General features: G+C 40.8%; 1 long non-coding RNA gene across 1 annotated transcript in view; it reads left to right on the top strand.

Moving 5' to 3' along the window:
• Positions 1 to 14835, top strand: part of LOC122791093 — a 668635-nt gene that overhangs the window by 357755 nt on the left and 296045 nt on the right. The window contains exon 2 of the long non-coding RNA XR_006363070.1: positions 1689 to 1789. This is a non-coding gene — a long non-coding RNA (uncharacterized LOC122791093). The remainder of the gene's footprint in view (positions 1 to 1688; positions 1790 to 14835) is intronic.

Genomic DNA, 14835 nt, shown 5'->3' with positions numbered 1-14835 from the left:
AGCTTGGAAATTATTTATGCCATCCCTTAGGAGGATTTAATTAGCTTTGAATTTTTTTAGCCTGATTTCACTTGAGGGGTTCAGGTGTTATAGCTACTTCACAAGTTTATAAGTTAGTACCAGGCTAACTGTCCTTGTGGGCTGTTCCAAGCCCATCCACTACCCCTGCATCTTGTGCCTATAAGGTGAACACCTTAACCACTATGCCAACTTCCCACTTTTGTGATGTGATGGGTCAGAGAGAGGTTGTTTTGAGTATAGCTCTAAACTGTCCAGATTTTTGCCTCATATTTTTGGTCTGTACAGCGGTTGCATTGTTACCTCATAGCAAGAGGTTCTCCCGTTCGATTCTCAGCTAGTGTGCGGGGAGTGCCTTCTGTGTGGAGTCTGCATGTCCACCCCGTGGTCGAGTGGCCTCCGAAAGGCATGTGTAATTGGGTGTGCCTTCACTGAAGGTTGGGCGTTTGGCTGGCAACTCGTCACCATAAAAATCTACTGCCAATCATTAGTGGACTGGAGTTCCGCTGTGGCAACCCCTTACCGGGAAAAGCCGAAAAGACAAACAACAACCTCATAAAATTTGTGGTGTTCTGACAATTCATTGGGGATTGAATTCATAAATTAATGACAGACCTTTGAGTTTCAGACATTATATCCTTCAACAAAATGCACAGTAACAGAAAACATTTTATTCTGGTAGCTTTCTAAGTTTATAACAGCAATATTTAAAATATGTCCCTATTTTTTTACCTTTGTCCCCTTATTAGTTTTTGGCTTTGCCCAGATTTCTTGTGCTAAGATGTTGAGAGGTATGATTGGGAACATATATTTTGTGAATGTACAGAATTGCTTCAGAACAAAAATGATTTGAACTATATATGTTGTGTTACACTTGGGAAGATAATTCAGCTTCAGTAAGAAGATGTTCTTTCTAAGATGGTATAGGATAGTGGCTAAGAAAGCCATAACTAGAAAATTTAGAAAATAGAAAACCTAAGGCAAGCCATGAATGAGAGGTAAAAAAATGATTACAGCTTAAAAATATGGAACTGAGAACTATTACAGATCAAACACAGAACTCCTGAATAAAATATGGTCTGTGTGGGATTCAGTAATGCAAACTGAGCTTAAACAGGGTATTAACATGGAGCAAAGTACCTAAGATGTATATCTATTTAAGAAGGTAGACTGTAAAATAAGGCATAAAGTCACCAGACCAATTGTTAAGGGTTCTAATATAGTAGTCTTAAAACAAAATGGCTGCTGATGATCAGTGTTAAGCTTGTGCGAGATCAAAACTAGATAAAAAAAAATATGTGTTTGTGATGTATGAATTTACATACTTAACAATGGCAAGTTATTTAAAGTTAAATCCAGTCACTGATAGTCTAGCAAAAGGCTACTCTACTAATATTACATCAACCTATAATTATAAAAAATGCTTGTTTGTGATATATGGATTTACATGCTTAATGGCAAGTTATTTAAAGTTAAATGCAATCACTGATAGTTTAACAAAAGGCAACTCTACTAATATTATATCAAGCTATAATTATAAAATGATTGTACGAGCAATCAGTTCTGAAATAACAAGTGCACCATACAAGAGGATTGCATAGTATGTAAAAATAAAATTTTGCCCTTATAAAATACTTATTACTCAGCTGTTTTTTTTTTTTTTTTTGAAGGAGGCCAAGGAACCCAGACATGCCTGCTGTGAGATGCAACGAACATGCAAACTCCACACATGCAGTGACAAGAGGTTGTAGCTGAACTCTAGAACCTAGAGGTATGAAGCAAAGATTTTACTAACTTTACTACTCTTTTGACTTACAAGTATAACATCAGACTTCAGCCATCTTCTAGTCTGTAACTCTTCAGAAGATTCAGTGCCACTAAAATAGTAGAAATAGGACAATGGCTGCCTTTTAAGCGATTAGTGTCTGTGTGTGTGTGTGTGTGTGTGTGTGTGTGTGTGTGTGTGTGTGTGTGTGTGCGCGCATGCACGTGTGCAGCTTTGCTATTTCAGAAATACTCATTTTATGGCAGTGATGAATGTTTTTTCATTCACTCTTACTTTGTAACAATTGCATAATTGTGCAGCAGCATGCACTTAAGTCTAAACTGTATTTATTTTCAGACATTTTATGCTGTCTGAGAAAGTCTGAATATGACTGTATGGGTGTGTGTGTGTATTTTATGTATGTATATCTGGGTGGTTGTACTGTGGGAGGTAGGGAAGGGATGGTGTGTGTGTGTTTGGCTGTGTGGGTTTTTATTTCCATGAGTAAGTGTGTTGGCGCCTGTTTGTGGATGCACAAGTCTGGTAGTATGTGTTTGCTTGGGCACAGGTGTCTCAATGTTTGTATCTGTATGTGCAAATGCATATGGAGTTTCTTGCATTCTATCAGCGCTGTGTGGTCTGACAATGCAGTGTTCAACTCAGGTGCATTATAATTAGCTGCTAATGTATGGCTTTACTTTGTTTCTGAATCGGAGATTCTCATCATTGTGTTAATTGTATAACCAGTATTAACTTGTTAGTGGAGGTGAAGAAAATCTCTGCATTTGGGGATAGAACCGTAACAAACAACACACAATATGTTTGAGAAATGCACCTTGGGAAATATTAAATTTAGTGTTTGTGTTGGACATTTGGAGCACTGTTCGTTACTGTTCCATTGACTTTTGTCTTGGGATGTTGTTGACTGTTATTTTCTTTTTTATTCAAGTACACAACCCAAGATTATATAAAATACAGCTGAGGAAACAGATTAACGATGAACAAAAATTCTTGCCAAAATATACTAGCAGCAATCATTATGCATAGTGTGTTTTTTTGCTGTGTTTACCCACTTGTCTCAGTACTACAGAGCTTCCTTCACTCTTGCTTTTGCGTTTTTTCACACAAAACGTCAAGTCAGAATGCTAATTAGGTCTGCTGCTAGGGTTGAATGTGAGACATTAATCATTGACACTCTAATGTCAAAATCTCGATCTTAGACTGAAACTGGTTAGTATTGATCAGTGCTCTGTCTTGGTTAAAAAAAATTCATTAAATCAGTGCGAGACAGCTAATGTGCAGTTCCTGTCTTCTGTACATAAAGAAAATGCTTGCAACACTTTGGGAATTTCTTCTTACCTAAATAAAGCAGTGTCTGAGTTAGTATATGGTAGGGATGTTGGTGTGCTTGCTATGTCACAGGGGATAGGGATGATACTTTATTGCAAAAATGGTTTTGAAGTGATACTTGAAGTTTTGAGTATCAGTTGTTTTAGCAGTGTCATTTAAAAGCTGCATTTCTGTAATGAAGCCATTTAGAATCGTACACCATCCCAGGAGCATGACTTTTATTATCTGCTGAGGCTCTGAATTACAGACTCATTTTACCCTTCTAAACAGGTTTTTCTCTCTCATTGATTGTCTCTCTGTTGCACCATGCAGGTAATTCCTCCTTTCCTTTAGGAGGTGAGAGTGAGAACGTCCGTCTGTGGCCAGCATGTTTTGTAATTTGAAGGATGGATGACTTTTGTACATTACCTTTACTGTCACAGATGGATGACTTTTGTACATGACCTTTACTGTGTCAGAGTTCAGTGTGTAATGGCCATCAGCAAGGACTGGTCTCACTTCATCAGGTGATGCATCCCCTCAGGACTGCCAGGCCCCCTTGAAATCGGTGCTATCATTGGATCTCTGGACTCCAACCGGGATCCTACAATGAGAACAGGTACCCAGCTGTGCACCCCCTCCATCATTCACAGAGAGAGACTAGCTGTCAAAGCCACATCACTCTTCCCTTTCCTTTCTTCCAACAGGCGTCTGAACCAGTACTCAAATTCACCTTTGTTGTGGTCCGGGCTTTATCCCCTGTATGCCAACACAGTTGGCTATCTTTACGAACAGCTCTAAACACACTTTATCACTCTCTTTGTTCAATCAGTGACTGTTCATAATAGTTCTCTGTTTTCCTATGTTTCCTCTTGTTTGTTGACTTCTCTTTCTAGAGCCCTCCATTTTGTAGTAGATCAGTAACTAATTGCCAAGGTCTGTGTTATCTCATACTTTCTATTTAAAACCCATTGCATTTTAAACACTTCATGCTCATTGTACTTAAATGAAAATTGAGGGTTTACTCAAACTGTTACAGAATATTTTGAAATGAGTTATCTTGTATTCATTATAATTTTCTTTTCCAGCTTGTATACCTTCCACCGTATTCCCATTTCTGTTCGTCTTTGTATATGCTTTATAACTTAAAATTTCAGCCAGATATTAAACCATATCACTTTTTTGTCTTCCATTACAGCTTGCTTGTCATCTGCCCAGCTGTTCCTGTTATCTTTGTTTATGCTGTATACTCGTAGTTTAGCTCTGCCTTCTAATAATATCTATTTCATATTAGCTGGTTGCATTCAGTAGAGTAAATATTGTTGCACTAGCATTTTGCTAAGTCAGTACATAATTGGCAAACTGCCCTTTAAAATATCCCCCATTCTCTCCTCTAGATAACGCTGCTATAAATAGGCCTTCACTCCAGTTTATCCATTTTATAAGCCGTCTTCTCACAAGTGATACTGGAAAACCTTTCTTATCTAATTTGTTAATTTTTGCATTCACTTCCTTGTAGCTTACTGATAGTGCACATTTATTCTTGCATTCCTAACGATCTTGCCATTTACAAATATGACGGTCTATTTATAGATATTTATTTTTTTACTTTCTTTTTTCCCCTGAGAGATTGTTTTACTGAATTAACACTGCTTATCTCTGTTTGTACTCATTTTTAGTTTGTCTTTCTCTTGTTCACCATTTTGGAACCTCTGTTTTAAAAGTATTCGGCTGTGCTGTCTATACAACCAGTCTTTTATCAGTGTTTAACTGCACAAGAGTTGCTTGTTCACTTAACCTTCGTTTGTGCATTCTCCTACTTTGCTTCATGCAGACATGATGTTGTATCTATGGGCTATGCACAGCAGCATGCATTTTGACAGCAATTTCGTTTGGCCTGGTAGATTCTGAGTGCCTAGTCAGGTACGCCTTTAAGGAAGTGGTGATAAGAGTCAGATGACTTAGCATGTAAGAGCTTAGCACTGCACTATAGCTGATACTCTTGCTAAATACATACTACCTATTAAAAAAAATCCTAATTTGTCCCATATAATTGTTTTTTAGGAAACAGCTACATCACCTGCTAAATCTGGGAGTACATTTCTAAGGCAAATGCAGTTGATCTACTCATTTTGTCATACCCTTTATAAATCACTGCTTCATATCGGCTTTAACTGTTTCTTCAGTACCATTCACTTCTTGATCGATTAACATTTCGAACCTGGCAATACTAAATTTTGCCATGTCTGCCCAGTTTTCAGCAAAATGTTAAAGAAATTCTGAAAGCTGCGGAGTCATCTTCAGTAAAAAGTTCATGCTTATCCCAGACTTCAGTAAAGTGTGTAGCTGTAGATCCCTTACTGAATAAGCACACTTTACAAAACCACTTTCAACAACTTGCTATTTGCTTGTTTTTTGTACATTTGACTTAGCGTGGTAAATGCTTCTACATGCTGTCTTTCTCCCTTCTTACTGACTCTTTACTTAATATTGCAAATGTAAGTCAATGTTTGGCATCAACAAATACTTGTCTTCATAGATGTGCTCCAGAGAAAGCCCTAGTACCCAAAGCACAGCAATTTACCCTTCAAAATCTTCAGAAGAAGCATTTTTGTTTGCTGAAGCCCAAAGTAAGCATGAAATTTCAGAGTTGCAGAAAAGAGAGAGAGATCACTCCATTTTAGTAGGTTCCAAAACTAAAGAACAGATGGTTCTAGTCTGGTGGCCCCAGTAAGAGGAGGTGTTTTGGAAGAGTTTAAGCTGAGTTTTGTAAGATTCACTCTTTGTCCTGTTACCTTAGTTAGCACAAAGTGTAATACTTTAGTTAGCATATAGTGTAATACCTTAGTTATCACACAGTGTAATACAAAGTGGTTGTCGTTATGTTTACTGCTCCTAGTGGTATCTTTGAGAAGAGGAGAGTGAGATTTCTGTTAGCAAGGCCTAGCTGCACAGTGGTAAGTTAGGATGTCTCCATTTTGGTTAAACTTTGCAGAACTTAATTTCTGCAGTAAATTACTTGATTATAATTAGTAAGATAAAGTAACAGCACATCTGTAGTTTCAGACGGTCAAGTGGGCAATGGGATAAACATGGATAAATGGACATATGGCAGTTTTCTTTTTCCTGTGGATGCCAAATGAGACAGCTTTAACTCCTAGTCAAGAACAGTGTCGAAGCCTCTATTAATTTGTTATTGGATTGCACTTGAGAATTTAGAAAACCTTGGCAAAACCCCACCAGATCTGTAGCCTGCCTCGTCACAGCGGTATCAGAGTGATGAGTTCAGGAGTGTGACACTGTAAAGTTTAAAAAAAAAAGGTTTTATGCATTTTTTAGTACATCCGTAACCTGTCACCAGCAAACTGGGTAAGCAAGACAAGCTTGCTGAACACTGCAGCTAACACAATTTTGAGTAGCATCAATTTTACTGTCATTTTGCTTGTAAGTATCAAGCCCCCATATACCCCCATGTGAAGACCTTCACTGCACCCACACTCACTTATTTAAATATACTAACTTTGTGGTTACAAGCCATGGGTAAAAGAGAAAAATCCTAAAAAAAAATAAAATGTCTTTCACAAGTATATCATTGTGCAGACATGTAATATAAAACATTTCTGATCTACCTGGACTTCGCAAGGCATTTCACATAGTCCTAAACAGGAGGTTGACAGGAAGACTGGAGGGGAGAGGTATAGAACCAGGACCAAGAAAATGGATAGCTGCATGGTACAATGATAAAATTCAGAAGATTGTGGCATGAGGGTCAATGTCAGAAATTAAAGACGTGCAAGACTAGTCTGTCCTGGATCCAGTACTCCTATGTGTATTTGGTCCACATATCTTGGAGAACAGAGGATAGGTTCAACCTTTTCCATACTGATGTGGACTTAGATGCTACTGTGGAGGGTGGGAGAAGAGTCCGAGTCTAACAGTGGAATTGGAAAGTCTAAATGTGGGCACAAAGGTAGCAGATGTTCTTCGTTCCCCATTGCTGCAGTCCTAACTATTGGGTATAGTCCGCATCCAGTCGGCCCGAATACCAGAGTATAAGGCTGACGTCGGTCAGGGCGCATTAGACTGACGTCAGTACGTCAGGGTACTAATGCGCATGACCGACGTCATATCCTCAGTCTTTTTTGCCGCATGGTCCGATGCAGAAGCAGTTTTGCGAGTGCAGGTTGGCGTTCTGAAATATTTCCGAAACCGGAGTTTCAGACCGAAACAGAGTTGGCTAAGTACCCGTTGGGAACATTTTGGTTTTTCTTGCCTCAGTATTTACCGGATGTCAGAAAAAGTGAATAACTGTATTTCTTGTGGGAAACAGATACCTCATAGGGATTACCATACCTTGTGTATACCTTGTTTAGGGCCTGAGCACGGCGTTGTTGGTTGCCGCTCTTGTGCTAGGTTTAACAAACGCACTATTAAGAGGAGGTTAGACTGTGCCAGGTTAGTGTTTGGGAAGCGTTGCAATTATAAAATGCCGCCGGATGCTCCGCGCCCGCCCAAGAAGCGCAAGGACAAAACAGCGAAGCCTAGGGTTGATGAACCGCAGTCCCGGACGCCGGTTCTTTAGAAGGCTCAGTGGAGCCAGAGGTTTTGCCAGGAGTTTCCATGGAGTCCCAGGCAGAAACTTTACTGTTACAGGATGTGCCTTCTCAGGAGGTAGGCCAGGCTGAGGGGCTTCTCAGGTGACTGTTCTTCCCTCTCTTCCCAAGGTAGTTAGAGCCTCTCCTTCTGTTGCCAAAACTTCTTTGAGAGGTAGGCCTAGTTCAGCTTCAGTGGGGGCTTCTCCTAGCATTTCGGGTTCTGTACCTAAGAAACATATGCTTAAAATGGCAGAAGATTTGATTACTATGATTAGAGGTTCTATGCCCCGCCTGATAAGAGGCCTAGGGTGGAACCGGAGTTTGATAGTTTTGAACAGTGTTCAGAGGCTTCAGAGTCTTCTGCGGAAGACTTGCAGGAGTATCCTACTTATTCTGATTCTGATGTGGATGATTCCACTCCTACAGCTTCTCCTCCTGAGGATTTCTCATTTTCAGAGACTCTGCATTCCATGAGGGAGCACTTTAAATGGGAAGGCCAGGATTACTCTGATTGCAGGAAAAGGCTTAGGGAATTCTTGTATTTACCCCAGCATAGGCCCTTAGCTATTCCTCCTGTGTTGAATGTGGTGGAAGATGTTTTTGCAGAGGCTTCCCTGAACCCTGACTCTTTGCCTCCTGCTCCTGTTAAGCCTGATAGGTATTATAGGGTGCCGGAAGCTCATAAGTATTTGTTTAAGAGTCCTAGGGCGGACCCAGAAACTATTTCTCAAGGGCCTAAAGGTGTTAAAGCTTCTGTGGTTAAAAATCCTGTTCCCACTGATAAAGAGGCAAGGGCTTTGGATAGGTGGGGAAAGAAAGTGTATACTTCTTCCACTCTAGCCATGAGAGCATTGAATTGTCAGTTTCACATGCTAAAATATCAGAATTATCTCCTTTCACAATTGAAATCTAAGGTGGATGCTTTGGCGGAAGGTATTGAGTGTAAAGAGTTGCTGGATTTGGTTCATGTGTCTGAACAAGTGGGTAAGCATTCTTTGCAATGTGGTTTTGATGCTGTACAGGCCTCCTCGAGGGTGGCTGCTACCAGTTCTGTTCTTCGCAGGCATGCCTGGTTGAAGGATCAGAATTTAGCTGAGCATGTTAAGACAAGGATTTTGGATGCTCCTTTACAGTCTGATGTGTTGTTTGGATCGCCTGTGGAAGCAGTTTTAAAGAAAATGGAGGACAAAGCTAAGTCTATGCAAACTGTTAAAGATTTTTGCAGGTGCAGCCACCAAGTTTAGTAGAAATTGGCCTGCTAAGGGGTGGACATATCCTGCTTATGATTCCCAGTCTAGGGGTAGGTCTAGACGTGGTAGGGGCAGGGCTCAAGGTTCTTTAGGCCTAGAACAGGAGTTCACCTGCTCAGACTTCTGGTGAGGGCAGGGGTCAGTCCTTTCGTAAACAGACCCAATGACCTGTCTTTTCAGCTGCCAGTAGATTCCTTCTGGCAGCTCCTTTGGGAGGAAGACTGTCTCTTTTCAAAGAAAATTGGGATTTAATTACTCAAGACAACTGGGTGTTGGATATTATTCACCACGGTTACAGATTTTATTTCCATACAATGCCCCCTTTCAAAGGCATGCCAGACGTTCCTCCTACACAAAGAAAAGAGGCTCACAAGCAAGTTTCTCAGTTACTCCAGATAGGGGCCATTCAGCCAGTCCCTGTATCAGAAAGGGGCCTAGGATTTTATTCTCGCCTGTTCCTAGTACCAAAGAAGGGGAACACGTGGAGACCAATTTTGGATTTATCTCTCCTCAACACGTTTTGGACATTCCCAAGTTCAAGATGTTGACGTTACAACAGCTTTTACCTCTGCTGGGCAAAGATCACTGGATGGTAACTTTAGATCTCAAGGAAGCTTACCTTCATGTGCCTATAAGGCTAAGTTGCAGGAAGTATCTGCGGTTTCGAGCTGGAAATTCTCATTATCAGTTCTCTGCATTGCCCTTTGGCTTATCTACTGCCCAGAGTATTCACAAAGGTTCTGGCTCCAGTGATAGCTTACTTCAGGCTTCAAGGAATTCAAATCTATCCTTACTTGGACGACTGCCTGATTCTGGCTCAAGAAAAGGAAGACCTTCTACAGCATCTGGAACATGTCATAGCAGTGCTAAGATGCCTAGGGTATTCTGTGAACGAAATAAAGTCCAGTCTAGTACCCTCTCAAGACATGTGCTTTCTGGGTGTGAGACTGAATACAGCAGCCCAGATGGCCTTTTAACCCCGGACAAACAAAAGAGTCTATCACTTTACTTCCATCAACTATCTCATCAGTCCGTGCTGACTGCAAGGACAGTCCTTCAAGCATTAGGGTTCATGGCATCTTGTATTCTGGTGCTTCCCAATGCCAAACTGCATATGAGGAAGCTACAATGGTATCTCAAAAATGTATGGACACAGCACTGCCAGGATTTGGACACTGTCATTCAAATAATACCTTGCCTTCAAAAGAATTTTTGTGGTGGGCTCAGGAATGTCACCTAAACAAGGGACTCTCTGTGACCCGGCCAGAGGCGAGTCAGATCTTAACGACAGATGCCTCGGACATTGATTGGGAGCTCATCTAAATGGAAAGTGGATACAAGACAAGTGGCCTGCCAGACTACAGCATCTACATATCAACATGAAGGAGATGTTAGCAGTCCAGTTTGCATTAATGGCTTTCAAGGAGTTACTTCTTCCAGGGCAGGTGTTGATTCTAACAGACAACACAACTGTCATGTGGTACATCAACAAGCAAGGGGAACACATTCTTATCCTTTATGCAGGCAAGCAATGATTTTATGGGAGACTGCTAAGCTTGCAATTAACTCTTCAGGCAAGGTTTCTGCCGAGCACAGAACTCCTTAGCAGATGTGTTAAGCAGACAAATCATGGATCCCCACGAGTGGAAACTGGATCTTCATGTATTTCAAAAACTGACAGTGTCATGGGGAACTCCAGACATAGATCTGTTCGCTTCTCCACTAAACCACCAGCTGCCACAGTATTGCACAAAGGGGTTTCATCACACAGCTTGGAAAGTGGATGCTCTGTCTTTCAGTTGGAAAAACCTTCATGTGTATGCCTTTCCTCCTCTGCCTCTTCTTCCAAAGGTACTATTAAAGGTCAGGCAAGACAGGCCAAGGATGATTTTGATAGCTCCAGATTGGCCTCGGCAACACTGGTACCCACTACTACGGAGTCTGGTAAGGAAGCCTCCATGGCCCTTACCTCTGATTCCTCACCTGTTATCTCAGAAGGATGGTCATCTGCTCAATGTCAAGCTTCACTCTCTTCATCTAACAGCCTGGCATCTTCTGTGTTGAAACACAGCAGGTCTCAACTTCCTCAACAAGTTTTAAATGTGATTATGGAAGCTAGAAGACCTAGTACAAGGAAAGTGTACGCAGAAAAATGGAAGAGATTCTTATTTTGGAGTACAGCAAAGAATTTGCAGGTTTCTGAGCCTAATTTGAGTGTGGCTCTTCAATACCTTACTGAGTTATTGGACAAAGGTTTGTCCTTCTCTTCCATTAAGATTCATGCTGCAGCAATTTCAGCTCACTATGATTGTGACCCACCATTGTTTTCGCATCCTTTGTTCAAGCAGTTTCTTAGAGGGCAAAGAATATAAGACCCCACGTAGAGCTCCTACTCCTGCTTGGGATCTCAATTTTGTGTTGGAAAACTTACTCTACAACCTTTTGAGCCTGCGGCTACTGCTGAATTGAAATACTTGTCTTGGAAGACTGCTTTTCTGTTGGCTATTACTTCTGCAAGAAGGGTGTCTGAGTTGCAGGCCCTTATGGCAGTAGAGCCATTTTGATTTTCCATAAGGATAGGGTATCATTACGTACTAATCCTTCCTTTATGCCTAAGGTGGTTTCTAGTGTGGCTTTAAACCAAACTATTCATTTGCCTACTTTTTATGCAGATCCCCAAAATAAAGGGGAAAAGATTTTGCACACTTTAGATGTACACAGGCAATTGCGTTATTATTTAAGCAGGACTAAGGATTTTAGGCAGTCTCAGCAGTTGTTTGTTTCTTTTGCTTTGAGTTCACAGGGCAAGCCTGTGTCAAAACAAACTATTTCTAGGTGGATTGGCTTTTGCATTGCATTTTGTTATTCCCATCATGGCAAGGAGATTCCAGCTGGGATTAGGCCTCATTCCACTAGGGCTACTGCCACTTCAACAGCATTTCTAAGGGGGGTGGCAACTAAGGATATTTTGGAAGCAGCTACTTGGAGTTCAGTGCATACTTTCTCTAAGCATTATCACCTACCTATCTACTCTAAGTCTAGGGCTGGTTTTGCCACAGCTGTTTTGCAAGGCATGTTGTCAGCTCCTGCTTCTTTATGATTTGCCAGCCTCCCTTACCTCTGCTTTGGGATTCTACCCAATAGTTAGGACTGCAGCAATGGGGAACGAAGAACATAGTACAGTTTTGTACCTACCATAAATGTAGATGTTCGAGGATCCCATTGCTGCAGTCCAACTCCCTCCTTCCCCTCTGTGTTTAGGGGTGGTTGTGTAGGTGAGGTTACATGCTTATATATTTTTTGTATATATTCTTGTATATATTGTACATATTTTTGGTGCAGGTATTTTGGGCCTTGTCTTTTTAGGATCTTCTGACATCTGGGGCAAGAAAAGACTGAGGATATGACGTCGGTCATGCGCATTAGTACCCTGACGTACTGACGTCAGTCTAATGCGCCCTGACCGACGTCAGCCTTATACTCTGGTATTCGGGCCGACTGGATGCGGACTATACCCAATAGTTAGGACTGCAGCAATGGGATCCTCGAACATCTACATTTATGGTAGGTACAAAACTGTACTTTTATATGCATTGGACACATATGCAAAGTACTTGCACATAAGCCATGAAAAAAGAAAGGTAAAGGAATCTTTGGGTGTGTATCCCACCTAAGCTGGAAAACATGGGACAGAGTGAGAGAGCAGTTACAGCAGCAGAGGAAGTACTAGGGTGTATCTTTAGTGAGGATAGATTCCTGAAGCTAAGAGGTAATAGTTCACCTCCGCAGAGCTATAGTGAAAACCACTCCTTGCGTGCTGCTTATAATTCTGGAGACCATGTAAGAAAAAAGACTTCAGGTTACTGGAAAGAATTCAAATGAAAGTGACAAGAAAACTCTGTAGCATGTAGGGAAATTAATGACTGGTGGCTAAAGGAGCTAGAGCTCTTCTTGAGACCAGAAGATGCAGAGCATCATGATATTAGTACAGAAGATCATATAAGAGATGGTTCTAAGATGATTAATCAAAAACCTTCTAAGTTGACATCACTTATGTTGACACAGAGTAATTTGTAGTGGTCATGTCAAGAAACATATAAGTATAGTGACAACAATTTTTTTTTATTTTATTTTACATTTGTTTACCGGGAAAGTCTGACTGGCAAAGCCCATTTTTAGTGGAGGCCCGGGGAGAAAAGCTCCAAATAAAGAAAATATAGCATAGAGATATGTAACACAGACAGATTAAATTAAGAAAGTGTAAAACAAACTTTGCAAAATTCAAATAAATACACATGTGAAATTTGTACAATAGTAAATTAGAACATTTGAGTATAGTACAAAATACAGAAATCAGATCAACAACAAAATATGTATACAAAGGTAATCTAAGTTAGCCTTAGAAATAAAAATAATTCACTGTGTATAGGTTCATAGGTTCATACTAGGCTATCTGCCGAGGGCATTTACAAGCCTAGCCCATCGTTTTGTGGCTTACGCCACCCCTTTAGTATGGGGAACTATACCCATTATTTTGCTGTGCCTCTGTCGAGCAGTGACACTGAGGTAATCCCTGGGGTATATCTGCGATCTCCCATCCATTGGTCAAGATTTCTCTTGAACAAGGCCAGCGAGGTGCTCTGCCTCACATGTACCTGGATTTTGTTCCACAGCATAGGGAGTCTTTGGGTGATGAATCTATCACTCCAGCACGTCCTATTAATAGCCGTGTCAAGGTTTAAGTCTCCCCTTGTGGCTCTGATGGATCTAGATTTTTGAGGTGAAGCATATTCATCAAATCTGGGTTTGACATGGCCTTGTATGTTAGGCAAAGGTCACTTCTGAGCAAAGCGACTGAATAGAGCTGGAGTTCTTTCAGTCGGGCAGCATAGGACAGATTTTGAGACCCTTTATCCTTTTGGTGAGGAACTTTGTGGCCTCTCCAGCTGCTGCAAGTGTCGGGTCACATACATTCAATGGGGCATTGTACTCAATCATTGGTCTGATGAGTGATGAGTAAAGGAGACTATGACCTCCCTTGATCTAGATGAGAATCCCTTCATGATAAGGTGGGCAATGTAGAAGGTCTTCCTAACTACTTTAGCTACATGGGTGTCGAATGACAGACTACTATCAACCTGGGTCTCCAGGTCCCTGATAACTTCTTCTGTGCTCAGTGGATTGCCACCTATTTGGTAGCTAGGGGTAACCTTGTTTTTCCCGAAGGGTATGACTATGCATTTTTTGGCATTTAACTTTAGGCTGTGGCTATATCAACAGATATTGAGTATATTAATAGGAAAAGAGAGATTGAAAGACAGAAGTCAGATATGGATGGAAGTGCTCAGCCAGGGGCATTGCATGAGGAATACATTTTGAGTAGTTTCTTGAATTACGTTATGGTGTTAGCAGATCTGCCATTGTGGGGTAAAGAGTTCCAGACTTTGGAAATGAAGCAAGAATAAAGGGACTGACCTGCAGAATTATTGGCTTTAGAGACCTGTACAAAGATTTATTAGTTGAACGAAGTGAGCGAGTGTTAGAGTAGGGAAGTAATAGGTATTGAAGAGCTGGTTATCATTTCAGGGTTGTAGAATAGCTTGTGGGCCATGATTAACTGGTTATAAGCTAAAATATGTGGAAATTCCAGCCAGGACAGTTGTTTTAGAGACAGACAGTGATGAGATCTATAAGCTGAACTAGTGGCAAACTTGGCAATTTTGTTGTAGCAAGTATTTAATTTTTCTAAGTCAGTTTTTTTCAGGTTGGTAAGGATGGGAGAGTCATATAGTAAAGTTTCCAGGTGGTGTGTTCTTGCAATGGCAACTATAGAGGAGTCTTTTAAGAATTTATTTCTATAGAGGGTACACGTCTTTTT

This window comes from Protopterus annectens, chromosome 16.part0 (assembly GCF_019279795.1).
Source record: "Protopterus annectens isolate FY-2018-M chromosome 16.part0, PAN1.0, whole genome shotgun sequence".
In the NCBI taxonomy this organism is placed as follows: Eukaryota; Metazoa; Chordata; order Ceratodontiformes; family Protopteridae; genus Protopterus; species Protopterus annectens.
The sequence above is the reverse complement of the archived record's forward strand: the minus strand, read 5'-3'. Positions and strand labels throughout refer to the sequence as shown.